At 41.3% G+C, this 12500-nt stretch overlaps 1 pseudogene; it reads left to right on the top strand.

Annotated features, from left to right (window-relative positions):
• Positions 1 to 5930: 5930 nt before the first annotated feature.
• On the top strand, positions 5931 to 6033 carry LOC130344026 (U2 spliceosomal RNA; annotated as a pseudogene).
• The last annotated feature ends 6467 nt before the right edge of the window (positions 6034 to 12500 follow it).

Raw genomic sequence — 12500 nt, 5'->3', positions numbered from 1 at the left:
GCAGGTATGTCCTCTATCCTTACAGCTTCCCGTGGCTGTTGGTTTTATACCGTTTGGGGACAGCCAAGGAGGCGTCAGCAGGCAACACAGGTAAGTGTGTGCTTGTATGTGTGTGTGTGTGTGTGTGTGTGTGTGTGTGTTTCCTATGCAGATCCTAAACCCAGTATCAAATGCAAGTAGGAGGAGTAAGAAGGGTTCCTGCCAAAGCCAGGTTATGGATTGCATTTAAAAATGGTCCATCAGAGTGAAATGGACTCCCATCTTCCTGCTTAGCAATAATGATATGGGTTTAGGGTCTGCTGTGTGTACTGGTGGGTGACTGCCACCCAGCCAGAGTGTGTATGGGAGGCTGCCAGCCAGCCTCCCTTCCTACAAGTAATGATGGTGCATGTGAAGGGGACAGCGTTGGTTCCTCCCCTTTCACAGTTATCACTTCTCATCCTTCCTTTTGGCTGGTATCAAATGTGGTGTCTGTTTATATCAGTTTAATATCTGATATGTCCCCTATCTGATAGCATATATTAAATGCACCACCAGGTTTCAGTGTTGGAAAGAAAGATTATCTGTTTATTTGCTGCAGCTGCTTGCTGGCTAGTCCAGTGGGCCCCTACTGCAGGCAATAGACAATAGGTGGTGCCTATGTGCCTAGATGGATAGGACATCAGCTATGAGGCATTTGTTTGTACAAACTGCTGCTCACAACTAATGTTGTAATATAGTGTCTCCATCTGCTGGTGGTATTGAATAAGCAATAGTGCAATGATAGGGTCTGAAAAAGAAGAAAAAGAAGAAGCAGCAGCATAGGAAAGAAGGAAAACATGGAGAGAAGAAAAAAAGAAGGTAAAAATGAGGTGAAAACATGTTTAAAAAAGTATTTCCATCTCTCTCTCTCTATATATATATATATATATATATTTAAAAGAAAAAAAATTATATATATACATATAGAGAGAGAGAGATAAATATATATATAGAGATAGATGGGTGGATAGATAGATAGATAGATAGATAGACATACATACACACATACACACATACACACATACATACATACATACATATGTGTGTATTGTTGGAATTGCAAACATGGGTGCACTTGACAAACTCAGTGCGGCTATTCCCCATTGAAAGATTGTTGCACCCAGGACCCTTAGCACTGGGATATGCTACTCAATACCACTGGCATGGCCAGGTGTAAACAACATCTGACCTTTGTTGTGTATGTAACCATGGAGATTGTGATGTCGCCTAGGCCCACCAAAGAACAGCCTTGTCAGAAGCAGCACTGCCATGAGCATAAGTAGCAGCACCATAGGTTGTCAAATAAGTTGGATTTAACCAAGACAAGTGAGTCCAATAGGATGCAGGTATGTCCTCTATCCTTACAGCTTCCCGTGGCTGTTGGTTTTATACCGTTTGGGGACAGCCAAGGAGGCGTCAGCAGGCAACACAGGTAAGTGTGTGCTTGTGTGTGTGTGTGTGTGTGTTTCCTATGCAGATCCTAAACCCAGTATCAAATGCAAGTAGGAGGAGTAAGAAGGGTTCCTGCCAAAGCCAGGTTATGGATTGCATTTAAAAATGGTCCATCAGAGTGAAATGGACTCCCATCTTCCTGCTTAGCAATAATGATATGGGTTTAGGGTCTGCTGTGTGTACTGGTGGGTGACTGCCACCCAGCCAGAGTGTGTATGGGAGGCTGCCAGCCAGCCTCCCTTCCTACAAGTAGTGATGGTGCATGTGAAGGGGACAGCGTTGGTTCCTCCCCTTTCACAGTTATCACTTCTCATCCTTCCTTTTGGCTGGTATCAAATGTGGTGTCTGTTTATATCAGTTTAATATCTGATATGTCCCCTATCTGATAGCAGATATTAAGTGCACCACCAGGTTTCAGTGTTGGAAAGAAAGGTTATCTGTTTATTTGCTGCAGCTGCTTGCTGGCTAGTCCAGTGGGCCCCTACTGCAGGCAAAAGACAATAGGTGGTGCCTATGTGCCTAGGTGGATAGGACATCAGCTATGAGGCATTTGTTTGTACAAACTGCTGCTCACAACTAATGTTGTAATATAGTGTCTCCATCTGCTGGTGGTATTGAATAAGCAATAGTGCAATGATAGGGTTTGAAAAAGAAGAAAAATAAGAAGCAGCAGCATAGGAAAGAAGGAAAACATGGAGAGAAGAAAAAAAGAAGGGAAAAATGAGGTGAAAACATGTTTAAAAAAGTATTTCCATCTCTCTCTCTCTCTATATGTATATACATATATATATATATATATATATATATATATATTTAAAAAAAAAATTATATATATATATATATATATACATATAGAGAGAGAGAGAGAGATAAATATATATAGAGATAGTTGGGTGGATAGATAGATAGATAGATAGATAGATAGATAGATACACATACATACATACATACATACATACATACATACGTGTGTATTGTTGGAGTTGCAAACATGGGTGCACTTGACAAACTCAGTGCGGCTATTCCCCATTGAAAGATTGTTGCACCCAGGACCCTTAGCACTGGGATATGCTACTCAATACCACTGGCATGGCCAGGTGTAAACAACATCTGACCTTTGTTGTGTATGTAACCATGGAGATTGTGATGTCGCCTAGGCCCACCAAAGAACAGCCTTGTCAGAAGCAGCACTGCCATGAGCAGAAGTAGCAGCACCATAGGTTGTCAAATAAGTTGGATTTAACCAAGACAAGTGAGTCCAATAGGATGCAGGTATGTCCTCTATCCTTACAGCTTCCCGTTGCTGTTGGTTTTATACCGTTTGGGGACAGCCAAGGAGGCGTCAGCAGGCAACACAGGTAAGTGTGTGCTTGTGTGTGTGTGTGTGTGTGTTTCCTATGCAGATCCTAAACCCAGTATCAAATGCAAGTAGGAGGAGTAAGAAGGGTTCCTGCCAAAGCCAGGTTATGGATTGCATTTAAAAATGGTCCATCAGAGTGAAATGGACTCCAATCTCCCTGCTTAGCAATAATGATATGGGTTTAGGGTCTGCTGTGTGTACTGGTGGGTGACTGCCACCCAGCCAGAGTGTGTATGGGAGGCTGCCAGCCAGCCTCCCTTCCTACAAGTAGTGATGGTGCATGTGAAGGGGACAGCGTTGGTTCCTCCCCTTTCACAGTTATCACTTCTCATCCTTCCTTTTGGCTGGTATCAAATGTGGTGTCTGTTTATATCAGTTTAATATCTGATATGTCCCCTATCTGGTAGCATATATTAAGTGCACCACCAGGTTTCAGTGTTGGAAAGAAAGATTACTTGTTTATTTGCTGCTGCTGCTGCAGCTGCTTGCTGGCTAGTCCAGTGGGTCCCTACTGCAGGCAAAAGACAATAGGTGGTGCCTATGTGCCTAGGTGGATAGGACATCAGCTATGAGGCATTTGTTTGTACAAACTGCTGCTCACAACTAATGTTGTAATATAGTGTCTCCATCTGCTGGTGGTATTGAATAAGCAATAGTGCAATGATAGGGTTTGAAAAAGAAGAAAAATAAGAAGCAGCAGCATAGGAAAGAAGGAAAACATGGAGAGAAGAAAAAAAGAAGGTAAAAATGAGGTGAAAACATGTTTAAAAAAGTATTTCCATCTCTCTCTCTATCTATATGTATATACATATATATATATATATATATTTAAAAGAAAAAAAATTATATATATATATATATATATATATATATATACATATAGAGAGAGAGAGAGATAAATATATATAGAGATAGTTGGGTGGATAGATAGATAGATAGATAGATAGATACACATACATACATACATACATACATACATACGTGTGTATTGTTGGAGTTGCAAACATGGGTGCACTTGACAAACTCAGTGCGGCTATTCCCCATTGAAAGATTGTTGCACCCAGGACCCTTAGCACTGGGATATGCTACTCAATACCACTGGCATGGCCAGGTGTAAACAACATCTGACCTTTGTTGTGTATGTAACCATGGAGATTGTGATGTCGCCTAGGCCCACCAAAGAACAGCCTTGTCAGAAGCAGCACTGCCATGAGCAGAAGTAGCAGCACCATAGGTTGTCAAATAAGTTGGATTTAACCAAGACAAGTGAGTCCAATAGGATGCAGGTATGTCCTCTATCCTTACAGCTTCCCGTGGCTGTTGGTTTTATACCGTTTGGGGACAGCCAAGGAGGCGTCAGCAGGCAACACAGGTAAGTGTGTGCTTGTGTGTGTGTGTGTGTGTGTGTGTGTGTTTCCTATGCAGATCCTAAACCCAGTATCAAATGCAAGTAGGAGGAGTAAGAAGGGTTCCTGCCAAAGCCAGGTTATGGATTGCATTTAAAAATGGTCCATCAGAGTGAAATGGACTCCCATCTTCCTGCTTAGCAATAATGATATGGGTTTAGGGTCTGCTGTGTGTACTGGAGGGTGACTGCCACCCAGCCAGAGTGTGTATGGGAGGCTGCCAGCCAGCCTCCCTTCCTACAAGTAGTGATGGTGCATGTGAAGGGGACAGCGTTGGTTCCTCCCCTTTCACAGTTATCACTTATCATCCTTCCTTTTGGCTGGTATCAAATGTGGTGTCTGTTTATATCAGTTTAATATCTGATATGTCCCCTATCTGATAGCAGATATTAAGTGCACCACCAGGTTTCAGTGTTGGAAAGAAAGGTTATCTGTTTATTTGCTGCAGCTGCAGCTGCTTGCTGGCTAGTCCAGTGGGCCCCAACTGCAGGCAAAAGACAATAGGTGGCGCCTATGTGCCTAGGTGGATAGGACATCAGCTATGAGGCATTTGTTTGTACAAACTGCTGCTCACAACTAATGTTGTAATATAGTGTCTCCATCTGCTGGTGGTATTGAATAAGCAATAGTGCAATGATAGGGTTTGAAAAAGAAGAAAAATAAGAAGCAGCAGCATAGGAAAGAAGGAAAACATGGAGAGAAGAAAAAAAGAAGGTAAAAATGAGGTGAAAACATGTTTAAAAAAGTATTTCCATCTCTCTCTCTCTATATGTATACACATATATATATATATATATATATATATATATATTTAAAAGAAAAAAAAATTATATATATATATATATATATACATATAGAGAGAGAGAGAGAGATAAATATATATAGAGATAGATGGGTGGATAGATAGATAGATAGATAGATACACATAGATACACATACATACATACATACATACATACATACATACATACATACGTGTGTATTGTTGGAGTTGCAAACATGGGTGCACTTGACAAACTCAGTGCGGCTATTCCCCATTGAAAGATTGTTGCACCCAGGACCCTTAGCACTGGGATATGCTACTCAATACCACTGGCATGGCCAGGTGTAAACAACATCTGACCTTTGTTGTGTATGTAACCATGGAGATTGTGATGTCGCCTAGGCCCACCAAAGAACAGCCTTGTCAGAAGCAGCACTGCCATGAGCAGAAGTAGCAGCACCATAGGTTGTCAAATAAGTTGGATTTAACCAAGACAAGTGAGTCCAATAGGATGCAGGTATGTCCTCTATCCTTACAGCTTCCCGTGGCTGTTGGTTTTATACCGTTTGGGGACAGCCAAGGAGGCGTCAGCAGGCAACACAGGTAAGTGTGTGCTTGTGTGTGTGTGTGTGTGTTTCCTATGCAGATCCTAAACCCAGTATCAAATGCAAGTAGGAGGAGTAAGAAGGGTTCCTGCCAAAGCCAGGTTATGGATTGCATTTAAAAATGGTCCATCAGAGTGAAATGGACTCCCATCTTCCTGCTTAGCAATAATGATATGGGTTTAGGGTCTGCTGTGTGTACTGGTGGGTGACTGCCACCCAGCCAGAGTGTGTATGGGAGGCTGCCAGCCAGCCTCCCTTCCTACAAGTAATGATGGTGCATGTGAAGGGGACAGCGTTGGTTCCTCCCCTTTCACAGTTATCACTTCTCATCCTTCCTTTTGGCTGGTATCAAATGTGGTGTCTGTTTATATCAGTTTAATATCTGATATGTTCCCTATCTGGTAGCATATATTAAGCGCACCACCAGGTTTCAGTGTTGGAAAGAAAGATTACCTGTTTATTTGCTGCTGCAGCTGCTTGCTGGCTAGTCCAGTGGGTCCCTACTGCAGGCAAAAGACAATAGGTGGTGCCTATGTGCCTAGGTAGATAGGACATCAGCTATGAGGCATTTGTTTGTACAAACTGCTGCTCACAACTAATGTTGTAATATAGTGTCTCCATCTGCTGGTGGTATTGAATAAGCAATAGTGCAATGATAGGGTCTGAAAAAGAAGAAAAATAAGAAGCAGCAGCATAGGAAAGAAGAAAAACATGGAGAGAAGAAAAAAAGAAGGTAAAAATGAGGTGAAAACATGTTTAAAAAAGTATTTCCATCTCTCTCTCTCTCTATATGTATATACATATATATATATATATATATATATATATATATATTTAAAAGAAAAAAAAATTATATTTATATATATATATATATATATATATATATATATATATATATATATACATATATATAGAGAGAGAGATAAATATATATAGAGATAGATGGGTGGGTGGATAGATAGATAGATAGACATACATACACACATACACACATACACACATACACACATACACACATACACACATACATACATTCATACATACATACATATGTGTGTATTGTTGGAGTTGCAAACATGGGTGCACTTGACAAACTCAGTGCGGCTATTCCCCATTGAAAGATTGTTGCACCCAGGACCCTTAGCACTGGGATATGCTACTCAATACCACTGGCATGGCCAGGTGTAAACAACATCTGACCTTTGTTGTGTATGTAACCATGGAGATTGTGATGTCGCCTAGGCCCACCAAAGAACAGCCTTGTCAGAAGCAGCACTGCCATGAGCAGAAGTAGCAGCACCATAGGTTGTCAAATAAGTTGGATTTAACCAAGACAAGTGAGTCCAATAGGATGCAGGTATGTCCTCTATCCTTACAGCTTCCCGTGGCTGTTGGTTTTATACCGTTTGGGGACAGCCAAGGAGGCGTCAGCAGGCAACACAGGTAAGTGTGTGCTTGTATGTGTGTGTGTGTGTGTGTGTGTGTGTGTTTCCTATGCAGATCCTAAACCCAGTATCAAATGCAAGTAGGAGGAGTAAGAAGGGTTCCTGCCAAAGCCAGGTTATGGATTGCATTTAAAAATGGTCCATCAGAGTGAAATGGACTCCCATCTTCCTGCTTAGCAATAATGATATGGGTTTAGGGTCTGCTGTGTGTACTGGTGGGTGACTGCCACCCAGCCAGAGTGTGTATGGGAGGCTGCCAGCCAGCCTCCCTTCCTACAAGTAATGATGGTGCATGTGAAGGGGACAGCGTTGGTTCCTCCCCTTTCACAGTTATCACTTCTCATCCTTCCTTTTGGCTGGTATCAAATGTGGTGTCTGTTTATATCAGTTTAATATCTGATATGTCCCCTATCTGATAGCATATATTAAATGCACCACCAGGTTTCAGTGTTGGAAAGAAAGATTATCTGTTTATTTGCTGCAGCTGCTTGCTGGCTAGTCCAGTGGTCCCCTACAGCAGGCAATAGACAATAGGTGGTGCCTATGTGCCTAGGTGGATAGGACATCAGCTATGAGGCATTTGTTTGTACAAACTGCTGCTCACAACTAATGTTGTAATATAGTGTCTCCATCTGCTGGTGGTATTGAATAAGCAATAGTGCAATGATAGGGTCTGAAAAAGAAGAAAAATAAGAAGCAGCAGCATAGGAAAGAAGGAAAACATGGAGAGAAGAAAAAAAGAAGGTAAAAATGAGGTGAAAACATGTTTAAAAAAGTATTTCCATCTCTCTCTCTCTCTATATATATATATATATATATTTAAAAGAAAAAAAAATTACATATATACATATAGAGAGAGAGAGATAAATATATATATAGAGATAGATGGGTGGATAGATAGATAGATAGATAGATAGATAGATAGACATACATACATACATACACACATACACACATACACACATACACACATACACACATACATATGTGTGTATTGTTGGAGTTGCAAACATGGGTGCACTTGACAAACTCAGTGCGGCTATTCCCCATTGAAAGATTGTTGCACCCAGGACCCTTAGCACTGGGATATGCTACTCAATACCACTGGCATGGCCAGGTGTAAACAACATCTGACCTTTGTTGTGTATGTAACCATGGAGATTGTGATGTCGCCTAGGCCCACCAAAGAACAGCCTTGTCAGAAGCAGCACTGCCATGAGCAGAAGTAGCAGCACCATAAGTTGTCAAATAAGTTGGATTTAACCAAGACAAGTGAGTCCAATAGGATGCAGGTATGTCCTCTATCCTTACAGCTTCCCGTGGCTGTTGGTTTTATACCGTTTGGGGACAGCCAAGGAGGCGTCAGCAGGCAACACAGGTAAGTGTGTGCTTGTATGTGTGTGTGTGTGTGTGTGTGTGTGTGTGTGTGTGTGTTTCCTATGCAGATCCTAAACCCAGTATCAAATGCAAGTAGGAGGAGTAAGAAGGGTTCCTGCCAAAGCCAGGTTATGGATTGCATTTAAAAATGGTCCATCAGAGTGAAATGGACTCCCATCTTCCTGCTTAGCAATAATGATATGGGTTTAGGGTCTGCTGTGTGTACTGGTGGGTGACTGCCACCCAGCCAGAGTGTGTATGGGAGGCTGCCAGCCAGCCTCCCTTCCTACAAGTAGTGATGGTGCATGTGAAGGGGACAGCGTTGGTTCCTCCCCTTTCACAGTTATCACTTCTCATTCTTCCTTTTGGCTGGTATCAAATGTGGTGTCTGTTTATATCAGTTTAATATCTGATATGTCCCCTATCTGATAGCATATATTAAATGCACCACCAGGTTTCAGTGTTGGAAAGAAAGATTATCTGTTTATTTGTTGCAGCTGCTTGCTGGCTAGTCCAGTGGGCCCCTACTGCAGGCAATAGACAATAGGTGGTGCCTAGGTGGATAGGACATCAGCTATGAGGCATTTGTTTGTACAAACTGCTGCTCACAACTAATGTTGTAATATAGTGTCTCCATCTGCTGGTGGTATTGAATAAGCAATAGTGCAATGATAGGGTCTGAAAAAGAAGAAAAATAAGAAGCAGCAGCATAGGAAAGAAGGAAAACATGGAGAGAAGAAAAAAAGAAGGTAAAAATGAGGTGAAAACATGTTTAAAAAAGTATTTCCATCTCTCTCTCTCTCTATATGTATATACATATATATATATATATATATATATATATATATATATATATATATATATATTTAAAAGAAAAAAAAATTATATATATATACATATAGAGAGAGAGAGAGAGATAAATATATATAGAGATAGATGGGTGGATAGATAGATAGATAGACATACATACACACATACACACATACACACATACATACATACATACATATGTGTGTATTGTTGGAGTTGCAAACATGGGTGCACTTGACAAACTCAGTGCGGCTATTCCCCATTGAAAGATTGTTGCACCCAGGACCCTTAGCACTGGGATATGCTACTCAATACCACTGGCATGGCCAGGTGTAAACAACATCTGACCTTTGTTGTGTATGTAACCATGGAGATTGTGATGTCGCCTAGGCCCACCAAAGAACAGCCTTGTCAGAAGCAGCACTGCCATGAGCAGAAGTAGCAGCACCATAGGTTGTCAAATAAGTTGGATTTAACCAAGACAAGTGAGTCCAATAGGATGCAGGTATGTCCTCTATCCTTACAGCTTCCCGTGGCTGTTGGTTTTATACCGTTTGGGGACAGCCAAGGAGGCGTCAGCAGGCAACACAGGTAAGTGTGTGCTTGTGTGTGTGTGTGTGTTTCCTATGCAGATCCTAAACCCAGTATCAAATGCAAGTAGGAGGAGTAAGAAGGGTTCCTGCCAAAGCCAGGTTATGGATTGCATTTAAAAATGGTCCATCAGAGTGAAATGGACTCCCATCTTCCTGCTTAGCAATAATGATATGGGTTTAGGGTCTGCTGTGTGTACTGGTGGGTGACTGCCACCCAGCCAGAGTGTGTATGGGAGGCTGCCAGCCAGCCTCCCTTCCTACAAGTAGTGATGGTGCATGTGAAGGGGACAGCGTTGGTTCCTCCCCTTTCACAGTTATCACTTCTCATCCTTCCTTTTGGCTGGTATCAAATGTGGTGTCTGTTTATATCAGTTTAATATCTGATATGTCCCCTATCTGGTAGCATATATTAAGTGCACCACCAGGTTTCAGTGTTGGAAAGAAAGATTACTTGTTTATTTGCTGCTGCAGCTGCTTACTGGCTAGTCCAGTGGGTCCCTACTGCAGGCAAAAGACAATAGGTGGTGCCTATGTGCCTAGGTGGATAGGACATCAGCTATGAGGCATTTGTTTGTACAAACTGCTGCTCACAACTAATGTTGTAATATAGTGTCTCCATCTGCTGGTGGTATTGAATAAGCAATAGTGCAATGATAGGGTTTGAAAAAGAAGAAAAATAAGAAGCAGCAGCATAGGAAAGAAGGAAAACATGGAGAGAAGAAAAAAAGAAGGTAAAAATGAGGTGAAAACATGTTTAAAAAAGTATTTCCATCTCTCTCTCTATCTATATGTATATACATATATATATATATATATATATATATATTTAAAAGAAAAAAAATTATATATATATATATATATATATACATATAGAGAGAGAGAGAGATAAATATATATAGAGATAGTTGGGTGGATAGATAGATAGATAGATAGATAGATAGATAGATAGATACACATACATACATACATACATACATACATACATACATACATACATACATACGTGTGTATTGTTGGAGTTGCAAACATGGGTGCACTTGACAAACTCAGTGCGGCTATTCCCCATTGAAAGATTGTTGCACCCAGGACCCTTAGCACTGGGATATGCTACTCAATACCACTGGCATGGCCAGGTGTAAACATTATCTGACCTTTGGTGTGTATGTAACCATGGAGATTGTGATGTCGCCTAGGCCCACCAAAGAACAGCCTTGTCAGAAGCAGCACTGCCATGAGCAGAAGTAGCAGCACCATAGGTTGTCAAATAAGTTGGATTTAACCAAGACAAGTGAGTCCAATAGGATGCAGGTATGTCCTCTATCCTTACAGCTTCCCGTGGCTGTTGGTTTTATACCGTTTGGGGACAGCCAAGGAGGCGTCAGCAGGCAACACAGGTAAGTGTGTGCTTGTATGTGTGTGTGTGTGTGTGTGTGTGTGTGTGTGTGTTTACTATGCAGATCCTAAACCCAGTATCAAATGCAAGTAGGAGGAGTAAGAAGGGTTCCTGCCAAAGCCAGGTTATGGATTGCATTTAAAAATGGTCCATCAGAGTGAAATGGACTCCCATCTTCCTGCTTAGCAATAATGATATGGGTTTAGGGTCTGCTGTGTGTACTGGTGGGTGACTGCCACCCAGCCAGAGTGTGTATGGGAGGCTGCCAGCCAGCCTCCCTTCCTACAAGTAGTGATGGTGCATGTGAAGGGGACAGCGTTGGTTCCTCCCCTTTCACAGTTATCACTTCTCATTCTTCCTTTTGGCTGGTATCAAATGTGGTGTCTGTTTATATCAGTTTAATATCTGATATGTCCCCTATCTGATAGCATATATTAAATGCACCACCAGGTTTCAGTGTTGGAAAGAAAGATTATCTGTTTATTTGCTGCAGCTGCTTGCTGGCTAGTCCAGTGGGCCCCTACTGCAGGCAATAGACAATAGGTGGTGCCTATGTGCCTAGGTGGAGAGGACATCAGCTATGAGGCATTTGTTTGTACAAACTGCTGCTCACAACTAATGTTGTAATATAGTGTCTCCATCTGTTGGTGGTATTGAATAAGCAATAGTGCAATGATAGGGTCTGAAAAAGAAGGAAAACATGGAGAGAAGAAAAAAAGAAGGTAAAAATGAGGTGAAAACATGTTTAAAAAAGTATTTCCATCTCTCTCTCTCTCTATATGTATATACATATATATATATATATATATATATTTAAAAGAAAAAAAAATTATATATATATACATATAGAGAGAGAGAGAGATAAATATATATAGAGATAGATGGGTGGATAGATAGATAGATAGACATACATACACACATACACACATACACACATACACACATACACACATACATACATACATATGTGTGTATTGTTGGAGTTGCAAACATGGGTGCACTTGACAAACTCAGTGCGGCTATTCCCCATTGAAAGATTGTTGCACCCAGGACCCTTAGCACTGGGATATGCTACTCAATACCACTGGCATGGCCAGGTGTAAACAACATCTGACCTTTGTTGTGTATGTAACCATGGAGATTGTGATGTCGCCTAGGCCCACCAAAGAACAGCCTTGTCAGAAGCAGCACTGCCATGAGCAGAAGTAGCAGCACCATAGGTTGTCAAATAAGTTGGATTTAACCAAGACAAGTGAGTCCAATAGGATGCAGGTA

The sequence above is a fragment of the Hyla sarda genome, unplaced genomic scaffold (assembly GCF_029499605.1).
Source record: "Hyla sarda isolate aHylSar1 unplaced genomic scaffold, aHylSar1.hap1 scaffold_70, whole genome shotgun sequence".
In the NCBI taxonomy this organism is placed as follows: Eukaryota; Metazoa; Chordata; class Amphibia; order Anura; family Hylidae; genus Hyla; species Hyla sarda.
The sequence above is the reverse complement of the archived record's forward strand: the minus strand, read 5'-3'. Positions and strand labels throughout refer to the sequence as shown.